We start from the raw sequence: 11,947 nt of genomic DNA on the forward strand, positions 1-11,947 counted from the left end.
GACCAATTAGGATAGATTCCTACTTCAATTTATAACATTCTAGAAGTGGAATCACACCCATATCTATTTACAATATCAAGTCATATAATTTACAACATAACTCAAAAAATTTCTCTTTCAATCAGGATTGCAACACGATTTTGTAAACTAATAAAAACTAGTCAAAAAAAGTCCAAAAATTATGATTCTGAATTTTTGAAAACTAGATTCAATTTACTTAATCATAGTATCAAAAATTAATCAGAAACACCAACTTATCATCAAGTTATTCAATCTACAATCTAAAACACAGAATCTGTCAACAAGCAGATTCAAACCAAAAGTCACAAAAATAATGATTCTTATATCCTTATGATCTTTAATCATCAAGGAACATTTTTATACAATCAAATATCATGTCTTTCATTATTTACTGATACATAAATGTAAAGCCCCGTTACCGGTGCCCTACTTTGGATGTTGGATTTACTCATAAACACAGTTCTAAATGTCAGAGTTAATTAAAACTTTACTTGGAAAATAAACCTTCAGCAATAAAATATTACATAACTTTCAAATCTTGTCTTATCAAACCTTCATAGTCATTTAAAACAAAACATAGTATTTTAAAACATCATAACATTTCGTTGAGGCGTCAGTGTCTCCAATTCGATGCCATGTGTCCTCGTCAAGCGAACTGCCTCATTCTACTCACCTGCGTGCATACTAAAAGTCAGCTACGCTGAGTGAGTTCTAGTTAATCACAAATAATACGGTACATACACTTACCTGCAACTATGCATCCGAAGATACATAATAGTTACCTTACTAGTTTACTTTCATTACATAAGCTCATACATACGTTCGTACTTTATTACTTTCATACTATATAAATTACTGTGCTTTTCTATCTCGGATATTATTAGGGTCCGATCCCTTCCTTTTCTATCTCAGATATTATTAGGGTATGGTCCCTCTTTCCTTTGTCTATCTCAGATATTATTAGGGTCTGGTCCCTTTCTTGTCTATCTCAGATATTATTAGGGTCTGGTCCCTCTTTCTTCATCTTCGTACATACCGTCTTTACATACCCATAACATACATACTTTCTTTAATCATTCATACATATTCATATGATGTACATATATCTATCATACACATTCATCTATCATAAACATACCTCCCTTGTTAGCACGTGCAATATCCGAAGATTGTTCACTTACCGTCAAGCTTTCATTCACATTTAAGATATACATACATAACATATAAACCATACAAGGCATACACTTACCAGTTAAGGTAAGTGTATTAACTATCACATCGAGTATGCACACAACCACGAAAACATAACAAGGAAATGGGGCTAGAAACTGACCTAAATACGGAAACGTTCACCGTTAATAGTTATTCCCTTCATGAGCTGTGCACGACTAACTGTATAACAATTACACGTATCAATTAACTATTGCTACTCACATCGTATTTCTATCTCTATATAACACACAACGAACGGGGGTCCGGGGGCAGCGCCCCTGGAAGCAGTGTTATAGGGGCGGCAGCCCCTAGCAGGGTCAAAGGGGCAGAGCCCCTGGCTGGGGTTAAGCTGCCAGGTCAGCTTGGAAAAATTTTATTTTCATTAACTGTCTTAACACATTTTTCATTAGGATTTTAATCCATTTCTCCGTGAACTTAGCTTTTGGCGAACTTAGTATTAAGCGAACTTAGAATTAAGCGAACATGTCAGTAAACGAACTTAATCAACAGTGAAGTTGAAATAAGCAAACTTATACGGAAAACTTGCTTGGCGAGCTTGCTTAGCGAACATGCTGGGCGAACTTGCTGCGGCGAAGTTACCCAGCAGCAGCTACGGCTCATCCCAAAACCCCTATAATCATTCCGTTTTAATGTGTAATACATTGATGATATGTTAATAATTCTCGCAAACGTTCCCGTGGCCATTTTTGGATAAACACGACCCGAAAGTGCATAATGTTTGGACCTTTAAGATTAAAACGTTCAATACAAGGTCTAGTGTTTATTTTTAAACGAGTCATAGCAGCCGTAAGTTTGTTAAGTTCGTCTCTAACATCAAGTTTTCTACTATAATACCCGTTTATGCCCGATCTACTCTAGGTTCAAGTTTCAAGGCTAACTGTTCATAAAAACGTAAACTTTAAGCTTAAAACATACCTTTTCGTGTTTGTTTGGATCTCGTTTAACTTGTTTACGAACTCTAGATCTTGTATAAAGCTTGTATAATAAGGATCTGCACGAACTAGCGTCCACTTGATCCCGAACCTCGCTCAACTCTCTCGGCCGTATATATGTATAGTGGTATGAGTGTGTTTTTGAGTGTGTAGAGAATAAGATGGAAAGAAATGAGGATTTAGGGTTTTAGGGTGGTTTATGGGAGTGTTTATACTCCTAAGGCCCATGGACCCTAAGCCCATCTCATCCATAATCCCATCTTGATTAATCTAAGTCCAAGATCTTTTCCTTACTAAGTATTAACGCGAAATTACTAAACGTAACTTTCTTTATTTAATACTAAAATATTTAGGATGTTACAATAAAATAACATTTAGTTACAAAAAGGTTTCCATCTTTTCTTTTATAACAAAACACAAAATTTCTTTTAACAATCAACCTTGATTATTTTGGTTCATTTTCCGAAATTCAACTATTTGGATACTAGGTTTTCATGAACCTAAATCAAAATATGAATAAAAATATATACTAAACTATACTTACCTATTGCTTGATTCAAAATCCAATACTCTTTCTTCCAAATTCACCAAGATGTTTATGGTTTTTTAGAGAGATTTTGAGAAAATAAAATGTGTGTGTATGTTTGTGTGAAATGGACGGCCCAAAGGAAGAGAAAAAGAAAAATATAACATTCATTGTTATTAACTCATCATTTACACACTCATTAAGGCATAATAAATTTTATTAAACCCTAGGTTATGTCATTTTTATTACATGTGACATGTTACATTTTAATATAAACATTTCCTAGTAACCATATGTTGTGTAATAGTTCTTTTAGTTACTTGTCATGTAACATATCATGTGTTGTGTTATTTTAATTATTCAACTCTCTTACAACAACATATAAATATACAACTAATCATGTAGAATGTAACAAAATTACACCCATCACATATAATACATGTAACATATCATGTGTGACAAATATATTATAACCTATCATATATTATAACGTGTGTGACATATATATTATTCTAATTATCAATAACTAGTTACTCTCACTTAGGTCACCAACGACACGACTAACTTAAATGTACGCATACATGACACTACATGCATGAGGGTTCATTAACGTAGTTAACCGAACTAACTGAGTTTACAGACATAGTAAACAAGATTAAATTGTGTTTAGTTAACGGAGTTAACCTAAAAATGCCTAGTGTCACACAAACAAGTTTAACTACTCATAATTTTTGGACAACAGCAAATACTTATTATAACCATCATAAAACTCAACCAATTCATAATCAAACCCCTTCAACAATCAATATTAATCAAGCGCAACTCAATCTCTAACTTAATTGCAAAACAATCCACCTTTAAATATCAAATCTTAAGAGTTATGAACATAAACAAAAACATAAAATTTATAATGTTTTACTATCGATTATGGTTGAGTTTTATGATGAATAACCACCCTAGCTGTTGTCTCGAGTCCTCTTTTGCCTTCTTCTTCCCTTGGCTCAACAATTACAAAAAATGATTCTTTTTGTTGAAATAAGCTGGCCGATCGGACTGCAAAGAAGTAATTAATTTTTTTTTAATTGTTGCTGCTGGCCGTGGGTTTAATTCCCACCACATAAACCAAATAAACTTTGTCTCCTTCAAAGAGACAAAGTTCTTTTGCTTCCTTCCTTCCCAGCCGTGCAAACAAACAACAAACTCTATTTCTTTTTGGCTGCCAATTTCGATTGGATTTTAAAGAGCTAGGTGCTTCTAGGGTTTTTTTTCTTTTTTTAATTATCTTAATATAATATCATGTAAGGCTTGGATCTTGTGGACTTGCGTCGGGCCGTGAGTTATACTCTTCAACCTTGATCATAAAGGCCTCCAATGACTTCAAAAAAAACCGAACCTTTTCTCTTGTAAAACTCATTACCTACAACTATTATTAATCTTTTTATGATCATGTAAAAACAAGCCATAACGATTATTTATTATACGATTAAGCACTAAAAAGATGATAAAAACGTGCGGAAAATAGGTGTGTTTTACAACGCATTAATCGAGGTTAACAGTAGTAAACGAATGAATGACCATTCGTTGTATTGGGGTTTTTATAGTCTGAACCTCTTGACTCATTTCCCAAGACAACAAATGATCTCATTCTTTAAAATTATAATGAATAACCATTCATACATTATATCATAATGAATAACGCTCTATTCGTTGTTCAATAGTTAACATGGTTAACAAATGAATCTCATTCGTTATCGGTTTAACGAATAAGCCCTTATTCGTTTTCAGTGATCGGAAGTGAATGTGATGCAATAACGAAATTATCTATAATGAATGAATGCTTATTCGTTAAACTTTAGTAGCGAATGTCCTTTTACTTTTAATGATTGATAATTTTACCATTCTAAACCATTAAATTAACCATCAAAACCAACTTTTTGATGTATTTACCTTAAAATACTTTAAAAATTTGCATTAAAGGCTCTTACTTTAGCCAACTTAAATAATTTCGTGGGAAAAATCTTTTTCTTTTCAATCTTTAAAATCTTTTTGATTTTTAAATTTTTAAATCAAAATAAAAGTAAAAACTAAAAAATTAAACGAAAAATTGAAATGTAAACTGTGAAAACAATCATATTTTTGTCAGTTGAGCAGGGAATCATATTGACTAAGAAATCCGTCCATCACAATTTTATATTTCGGATTTGTTATGATTGGTGTTAAGTCAGTCATTGGTATTGTTGGCCACATAAGCCATATAACAAATATTTCAGAAATTTCTGTGATAAGATTTAAAGTTCGATTTGGTCACAAGATATCATAAACTATCAACCTCTAATCTTAATTCAGGCTTATTTTGATTTTTATCATGTCACCCCAACTTGACTGAAACCTTAAAATAAGTTGATCAAAGTACTTTGATTTTCAGTTTTATCAATCTAGCAAATAATACCCACTAAAAGATATACTCATGTTTTCAAGCAATACTTTGAGTTGCTTTCCCATGGATGAGTGTTCAAGATTCCATCTGTATGGCTTACATACATTGTGTCCCTTGTGGTCCATTACTTAATGGTAATAAGACGCGAGCAAGGGGGCAACATATGACTTATAACATGGTTTAATCACGTCGATAGTGAATTTGTACAAAGTACAACAGTGATCAAGCTTAATGACTTATAGTGGCAAATAAATTGCGGGTTCGCTTTTTGAGGATAATAATGTTCACCGAAATGAGCACACAGATGAAAACTGCATAAAGACTCAATGGAGTCCATAACTTTCGAAGCATCCCATCAGTACAATTTAAGCCAATTAAGTTTGTAACATTTTTGGTAATCAAACAGATTTAAGGCTTGAATATGACGGGCTATTACATTTATGTCTTCATCACCAAGACTTTGTAAGAGACTAACACCTCTTTTAATTTGGCAATTTTTATTTTTATATCACATACTCTTCCTTAATTGTTTGGTTAAGACCTACCAATACACTAATAAAATTTTTAGTGTATTTTTACTGGATTTATGATATAAATGATCAATGTACTATCATTTTCCCTTTTTGCTTCAAAACCCATTTTAAGGAGCAATTTTGTCATACTTTTGAATTTTAAAATATTTGAATATTTTTGGATTTTATCAGTACAAATACAGAGCGCAATATTTTTGTATTTTCTCATTTTTCTCCCCCTAATGACAAAGGATTCCTTTATCAAATGCCATCTACAAAACCAAAACATTAAAGAAAGAAAAATAACTACAAATAAACTATACAAAAACAATAAAAATTATTACACGAGCTTAGGAATATCATCAAATGATTTTAAACCATTTAAATCAAGCAAAAATTTAAACTTTGTTTTATCAAATGCTTTGGTAAAATGGTATGCATTTTGATGATATGTGTGAACCTTTTCAATGCCAATTGGTTTCTTTTCGTAACAAACATAAATAAAATGATAACGAATTTCGATATGTTTTGTTTTAGAGTGGTGCGCGGGTTTTACGTTATACATATATCAGAGAGTTACCAATAAAAATTGGAGTAGTAAGAAACTTCAAACTATAATCCCGCAAATGTTGCTGGATCCATAAAACCTATGAAAAGCAACTCTAGGCTGCCACATACTAGGCTTCGGCGGTTGAAGTGCAGACTATTGTCTGCTTCTTACACTGCCATGAAACAAGTTGGTTTCCTAAAAACTAACAACCTTTCATTATAGACTTGAAGTTGATCTTGCATCCTCCATAGTCGGGATCTGAAAAAGCAGTAAAATCCAAAGTATCGTACTTGGGATACCAAAACCCGATGTCAGGATTACCTCTCAGATAGCGGAAAATACGCTTCACAATTTCCACATGAGTTACTCGGGGGGCTCGTTTGATTCTCGGAACAAAAACAAATAGCAAAAATTATATCAATATGTGATGCAATCAGATACAATAAAGAGCCTATCACCGCACGATAGAGGGTTGGATTAACGGTATACTCCAATTCGTCTGGTGAAAAATTGTGACCCACGGGAAAAGGATTAGAAGGATTTTTTTAGGCAACTATCATTCATATACTTCATCTGATGGATAAAATCCCGTCGTCAGACTACTAAACTTGCAACCCCAAGAAGAAACTTCTCTCTCATCGAGCTCATCTTGAACTTTGTTTGCACGTCGTCTCGAAGTCCTTACGTAACTTGTCGTTTGTTGAGCCAAATATAATGTCATTGACATATATCTGGACAAGGAGAAAATCTTCTTCGATCTTCTTGTAAAAGAGAGTGCAATTGACAGTTCCTAGTTTGAAGCCACTATCAATCACATGGTCAGCAAGTGTGTTGTACCAAGCTCTCGGGGATTGGTGAAGACCATATGGAGTCTTGTTTAATTGGTAAACATGATCAGGATAGTCCGGATCTTCAAAACTAGGAGGCTACATCACATACACCTCTTCATAAATCTCCCCTTTAAGAAACCCACACTTAGCATCCATCTAATAAGGAAGCATAGGCTAAGAAAATACGTATAGCCTTCAGTCTCACAACCGGAGCAAATACCTCAGTGTAATCCACGCCCTCTTGCTGATTAAAACCTTGCAAAACTAATCGTTCCTTGTTGCGAATAATGACCACACGATTGTCTTTCTTGCATTTAAATACCAACTTTTTTGGGATAGCCTTTTTAACCTGATCTGGTTTATTGATGAGATCCAAACACCCAGTCTCACGAACTGTTGCAACTCTTCTTGAAGTGCCATAGGGACACCAGTTGGTTCAATTTGAGATAACTTGTGTACCTAGTGATACACATGATTCCCAGAGCATGCATATCCGCCGCATATGCACAAAATACGTTATTGTTGCATAAGTTAGAACTTGTCGTTGCCTGAGAACACCATCATTCATATCACCAATTATATTGTCCTGAGGATGATAAGAATTAATCAGAAGTGTCAGATTTTCAGGAACTACAATGTTGTCTTGTAGATTAATGATGTTTTCTTCAGCCGATTGATCAATCAAAGGTTGGGAAGACTCTTCGACCTGTAACTCAGGAACATCTTGAGTTTCAACAAATGCAGCGGATGAATAATCTTCAAAGTTGGCATCATCTTATGTCTCATGTTGAGTGTGTACAATGTTGTCCTCATAATCAGAAGATCTTGGTAAGGAAAACGTTTGTTCTTTCAAATATGCATGAGCAAAGTCTTCAGTTTCTACATCAACCGAAGGAGTGAATGACGTAAATAATCCTTCATAATCGAATAGCCAGTCAGGTCCCTTGCCAGAAGGTGGAGTAGTGCATTGTTGGAAATCAACATGATGCCATTCCTCTACACACCCAGAAGAGAAGTTAAATACCCGTTTCTTGGGTGACGCGTGCCCAAGAAAGTAACCCTCAATCTCCTTTTCTTCAAATTTATCCGACTCACGTTTAAGCATGGTGCAAGCGCACCCAAACGGTTCAAGAAATTGAAGCTTATGCTTACGGTTATTAAGCAGCTCCTAACTTGTCTTCTTAAGCTTCTTAGCGGTTATAACACAATTTTATGTAAAGAAAGCGGTATTCACATCCTCGTTTCATAATTAAACGGGAAGCTTTGAATCCGATAACATCATTCTATTCACTTCAATCAATAGACTGTTCTTTCTCTCAGCTACACCATTCTGGTTGTGGCAAATACGGAGCACTGTGTTCATGATGAATTCCCTTTTGAATATAAAATTAATCAACTATACTAATCTTGAACTCTGTGCCAGTATCACTTCGAATTCATCTCACTTTATGTTTGTAAAGTGATTCGATCTTAGTGATCAAATGTTGAATAAGAACTGGTGTCTAATCCTTTGAACTCATAAATAACACCTAAGAAAATCTCGTATAGTCGTTGATGACAATTAAACAATAAAGATCTCCAGAAATACTTGAGCGATTCACCAAGCCAAATAAATCCATATGAAGTCATTCCAGAGGAGTATCAATGGGATTGATCTTCTTCAACGGGTGCGATTTCTTCTTCTGTTGTCTTTCTTACAAGCAAGACAATGATCGGTCAACTTGAAATGCTTTAGTGAAACTGCTGGAACTTATATTTTAGACCGACGCATCGAATTTATATGTGGGAGAAAAATATATTTTTTTGGTCTAAACCAAGGGTGGATGGCTTGAAGACCAAGTCATGCTAGACTAGTATAAATAGATGTTTTTATTCATTTGTCTATTATGAGTGTGTGTATTGTGTATGTGTGAGATTTAGGGTTTTATCCCTTTGAGAGAGTCTCCGCCTCCAGGATGGGCTCTCCTGTGGCGGCTGATATTTCTTAATTGATTGTATGTATGAATGTATGTTTGTATGAGTGGTTCATCTTTATGAGAATCATTCGACTAATATTATCATACTACCATTTCTATCTTGGTTGTGTTTTGATTACAATTGTTCATCCTATTATTGATTGTTAATCAAAGCAGGCTCTCTCCCAATACACCTCATCCGTCCAGACATCTTTCAAGAGTGAATACGAAAGAGATTCGATCCTAACCCTAGTTCCGAGCTCCACTGTCGTTAATAACACAGAATATTCATGCTTCCGCACCGGGGCTCGGACCTGACAATTGGTATCAGAGCCTGGGTTACCGAATCGTTCAGACTAACCGCTGAACAGATTCAGTTCGCTCTTGAATCCACCATGGATGTTAAACGATGAAGTTCATTGAAATTATTTTTGGGGGTTTTGAAATTATTTGATGATCTAGAGAAAAGTATATGGATTGATGTTTGGGTTGATGACACGTTTGGAGATCCAACATCAATTTCATGTTTATTTGGTCAGAACGGTCCAGATCTGATGTAACAGTGTTATTTGGCTCGTTTTGGGGCGACTCTGTTCATCTGATGATTTCCAGATCTGAAAAGGTTGATTATGATATGAAGATAGGTTTCTTTGATTTCGAGATGACTTGGATGGTGCTATAATGATATATTTCAGATTACGAAACTTGTTTCTGGATATGAAGAATTAGGGTTTTGTGTGCTCGTGCTGCACAAACAGTAGATTTGTGTTGAAAAATATTGATGATGGTACAAACTGATAAGGAGAATGTACAAGTCAAGAATGAACAAGTACTAAAGGCAATTTCATCATTGTTGTTGCAGCAGATGCAAAGTGAATATTCGAGCAGGTTCTGCAAGGGCAAATCAGTGAATGATGACGCAGAAATGAAGTTTTGATGTCTCGAGCACACTATGACAAATAAGATTGGACCCGAGTATGAAAAATAACTAAGTGTTGCTTCGAGCATAGGAGGTGTTTTGCCCAAGCACATCTTTGTTTGGCTCGAGCACAGGTTATTTCGAGCACATCTTATATCGAGCACATCAAATTCGAGCACGGTTTATGAAACCCAGAGCATATCCTTTGTCTTCTCAAGAAAACTATCTTCTTTAAGTCTCGAGCACACTTTGTTATTTATCCGAGCAGACTCTTTTTTTCGAGCATACTTTGTTTTGTCTTGAACAATTATGCTTGTGAAGAGAAAACTCAAGTTTGTGTCGAGCACACCCTTGCTCCCGAGCACACTTTTGCTCCCGAGCATTCTTGGTGTTAAGTGAAGAAAATGAAAAATCACAAGTATTCCCGAGCAAACTTAGTGATAGTAAGTACTTCCGAACACATTTTTGCTCCCGAGCACACTCTGTGCTCGATGAAAAATTGAAAAATCACAAGTTTTTTGCTTTCCGCGTACACTTTGCTTCCGAGCACACTTTGTTTTCCGGGTACACTTTGTGCTAGGAAATTGCTTCCGAGTACACATTGTGCTTGGAAATGAATCCAAGCATACTTTGTGATAGGAAAGTGATCCCAAGCACTCTGTGTGCTAGGAAACAGAGTTTGTGAAATATTTCAAAGTTTTGAAAAAACTTTTGAGATTTTTGGTACCGTTGACCGTTTGACCAAGCTTTTCTCTACGGAAGATATATACCAGGGGTATTTTGGTAAATTTTCTCCAATCATCAACAAGCCTATGGAATTCAAACCTCGTCAAATTTCACGACTTCATCAAAAGCTTTACAAGAACAAGTGTTGACCAAACTTAAGGATTTAATCACTTTTACTGTCAACCAACTTTTGAATATGTTTATCGGAGATTTCTACAATCTTGATGAGGATGATCAAGATTGTTTCACCCACACTTGATTTGAAGACACATTTATTAAAGACAATTGCAACGAAATTGGGGGAGTAAAAATCTTTGAATTTCATTGCAAATGGCAAGCTTCAAATCAAGTAACAGACTCAACTTAAGGAAAAGTTGATCAAGATCAATAATCCAAGGTTTTTTCAAAGATGTTTCATTGTTTGTAAGTTTTCAGATTTCCTATTACAGATGAGAAGATAGAGTCATCTTGAGCAACAATGTTGAAAGGATGATCAGTAGAGTTCAACCTCCTATGAAATAGTCACTTGAACAGTCAAGAACGGGTATGGTTGACTTGAATGCTATCTTAATTCAGGGAATGGTTTGAAGATGATTTACAGGGGAAGAGACAAATTTTAAGAATTGGAGATTATTTGATGATCACAATAAGTTTATTTATTTTTGTGATAACCTTGTTACTTAAAGTTGATCTTTGAAGTTCAAAGCCTCGTTCATATGCCCATACAACTCTATCCAAAAGTGGTATAAGAGTGATAATTTGAAATGAACAATGGGAGAAGCTTAACGAGAGGGGGAGAATTTCAACGAAAGACAACGAGTTATGAGGTGATCATTTAAGAAATTCGATGGCATCAGTCTAAGGGGGAGATTGTTGGAACTTATATTTTAGACCGACGCATCGAATTTATATGTGGGTGAAAAATATATTTTTTTGGTCTCAACCAAGGGTGGATGGCTTGAAGACCAAGTCATGCTAGACTAGTATAAATAGATGTTTTTATTCATTTGTCTAGTATGAGTGTGTGTATTGTGTATGTGTGAGATTTAGGGTTATATCCCTTTGAGAGAGTCTCCGCCTCCAGGATGAGCTCTCATGTGGCGGCTGATATTTCTTAATCGATTGTATGTATGAATGTATGTATGTATGAGTGGTTCATCTTTATGAGAATCATTCGACTAATATTATCATACTACCATTTCTATCTTGTTTGTCTTTTGATTACAACTGTTCATCCTATTCTTGATTGTTAATCAAATCAGGCTCTCTCCCAATACACCTCATCCGTTCAGACATCTTTCAAGAG

This window comes from Bidens hawaiensis, unplaced genomic scaffold, assembly GCF_021521415.1.
Source record: "Bidens hawaiensis isolate Kalapana, Puna unplaced genomic scaffold, B.hawaiensis_p1.1 tig00000599_1, whole genome shotgun sequence".
In the NCBI taxonomy this organism is placed as follows: Eukaryota; Viridiplantae; Streptophyta; class Magnoliopsida; order Asterales; family Asteraceae; genus Bidens; species Bidens hawaiensis.